This window comes from Cephus cinctus, unplaced genomic scaffold (assembly GCF_000341935.2).
Source record: "Cephus cinctus unplaced genomic scaffold, Ccin1 Ccin1_scaffold0457, whole genome shotgun sequence".
Lineage (NCBI taxonomy): Eukaryota > Metazoa > Arthropoda > Insecta > Hymenoptera > Cephidae > Cephus > Cephus cinctus.
The window spans coordinates 822,868-825,391 of NW_014333134.1; the positions used below are offsets into that span (position 1 = coordinate 822,868).

General features: G+C 47.1%; 1 protein-coding gene across 9 annotated transcripts in view; it reads right to left on the minus strand.

Moving 5' to 3' along the window:
- The window catches only part of LOC107267843 (inactive rhomboid protein 1), a 174,560-nt gene that overhangs the window by 87,573 nt on the left and 84,463 nt on the right, over positions 1 to 2,524 (minus strand). The window lies entirely within an intron of this gene.

The window sequence follows — 2,524 nt, forward strand, 5'->3', positions numbered from 1 at the left end:
CCCCCCCCCCCCGTCCCCGTCCGCCCACCTGATCACTCCTTGGCACAGTTTCCCTCTCTCGAAATTATTATCAAACGCCATTAACATTACCATCGACCCCCTATCATTCCCGTTATCGTCATTGACGTCATCAATGACGTCACTCCCATCAGCATCCTGCCGGTCGTATCCTCCTTAAGATCTCATCTGCGTCAAAAGTTTCCGGTCTGATCGTATCGGCAGGATACCCGCTCTTAGTATCTGTAACGTATAGACTACGTTCACGCCCTTTCTGATATGAGTTGGAAGGTCCCAAATGAGACAGCAGGTTAGGTTAGGTGAAATCCATAAGGAACGCTACCCTCCACGATAATGGCGTACCCTGCCTCTAATTATTCGAGCGAAATGAGAAATAAATTGCAGAGGACGACAACGAGGCTCGTCTCTCTTTTGCGGTCTTGCGAAATATTCACCAGCCCCTTTCCCTTATGCCCTGAGTCGAAAATTCACAAAGTCAAGTTTCCATTGGAGATACTAAAGGTGTACCGTCATTGAATCTAACGTACTACCTTGTCTATACGTATAACTATATACGCGGGAAATTCAAATGTTCATTTAAAATTAGTACGGAAGCCCCTCGAGACTGACGGGAAAGCGATAATGCACTTATGCCAGGTAAAATGGCGGCGATTAAAAAAGTTGCCTCGCTTTAGGGTAATTACGTAAATTTCGCTATTTCGCAATATTCCGAAAGTTCAAGTCCTGATTAGATAAATTTTAATAACCTCCACGCCACCGTGCGCAGGAACCCGAGTGGATACTTGTGAGTGACAATTTTATCCGTGCGATAATTATTTAAATAATAACAATAATAATTGAGCGTGACAATAATTTTATCGGGCCAGACAATTTCATATAAAATTCAAAAGCCGCGACAGAAATTGTCATGAGTATAAAAGTCGGCTGAGCAACCACTCGATATAGTTTGACTGCGATGATTTGTAAGAGAAAACTTGTAACGAAGAGAGCGAGAGAGAGAGAGAGAGAGAGAATTTCAATTTACATCACAGAATATCTCACTCCCTCTCAAGCATCTCGTACAGAGGATCGCTAACTAATTAAAAGTTTCTCGTCTAAATTCGCGTAGCACTCCGATCTCGACACAACGGACTGACGCACCATTTCTGGGACCCCTTAAGATTTGCATTACTATTTATTATAACGAAAAAGCAGCATCCAACTGTTACAGCGTCCTTTTACATTCATACGTAAGTCGCGCGTGCTACTGCGCATAGTCTTCGTCGCTACTTACCGTCGCAACAAAGAATCCTCCTGGACGACCGGGACTCCGGGCGACCTCGATTTCGTCACAACAGCCAAGAACAGACTTCCACTTGGCGAAACAGACGTCAAAGGTAGCAGCTTTGCTTTACGACACTTCCCTCTATGGTAAAACTCTTAAAACGTAACACCACACGGCTGGAGAAATTCTAACGGGCTTACGGAATCCCCACTGCCAATGATCACCCAGCGGTCGGTATTTCAGGGCGATAAAACCTCCTAGTGGCCAGAGCGAAGCCCGACGCGTATCGCTGCTGTAAACCGTCTGGATTTAACGTTCAAGTGTCATGGGACCAATCGGCACGCACGGATGTACATACATCGAGGGATCTAAGCCGTAGCAGGTATCCCAAGTGTAGACGTTAGGTTAGGGTATTAGCGGCAAACTGTCCTTCCTTTCCTTATGGCTGCCTGCTCCAATGAGGAGATGTGCCAGTTAGTGGCAAACTGTCTAAAGACTCGGGCATGGAGGCTAGCCTCCATGGTCTCGGGACTAAATAGAAGTTTCTAAAACGTCCGTAGCCACGTACGGCGTATGGTTAGTAGTTCGCCAAGCGTCCGCTGACGCTGTAGGTAAAGAAGGCGCGCCACTTAAAACTATGGAATGCTTCATTGCCGTGCAAACTCTTGTCGTTCCTGACGCGCCTGGGTGTGACCGTAGTCATTGGGTAGCGCCATGTCGAAACCACACTCGTAGCATGTCCTGCAGTTTATGGGGTAGTAAAGCGGAAACCGTGCGGTTCATATAGTGCGGGGTGGTTTAAGGGTGGATTGTGGTACGAATATATCTCGTGGTAAGTCTTTTCCTTGTGCTTGGTACAGTGACTCTCATCGGAGGGTAACGCGAGCGGTAGCTGACTCGTATGATATGGTCTGTCAATCAATGGGGAAAGTGAGGTTAGGTTGGCCGTGTGTACTTGGATGCAGGTAGGTGGACGGGGCAACGTTAAAATGGCTGTTTTGTCCAGGTCGGACTAATCAGGATAGTGGGAATTGGGAGAGGGTCGTAGGTTATGACTAGCCGTCAGGATGTATGGTACGTATGCTTGGTACGAGGTTGAAGGGTGCTTTATGAGGTTCTTTGTATTTGCCCTTGCCTGGTGCGAATGGCTCCAGATAAGCCATCCATGACGGATGGGATTCACGGATGCTGCTGTTTGTAATGATACTGCTTGGTGCTATTGATAACACGCCTAGGGGGGGG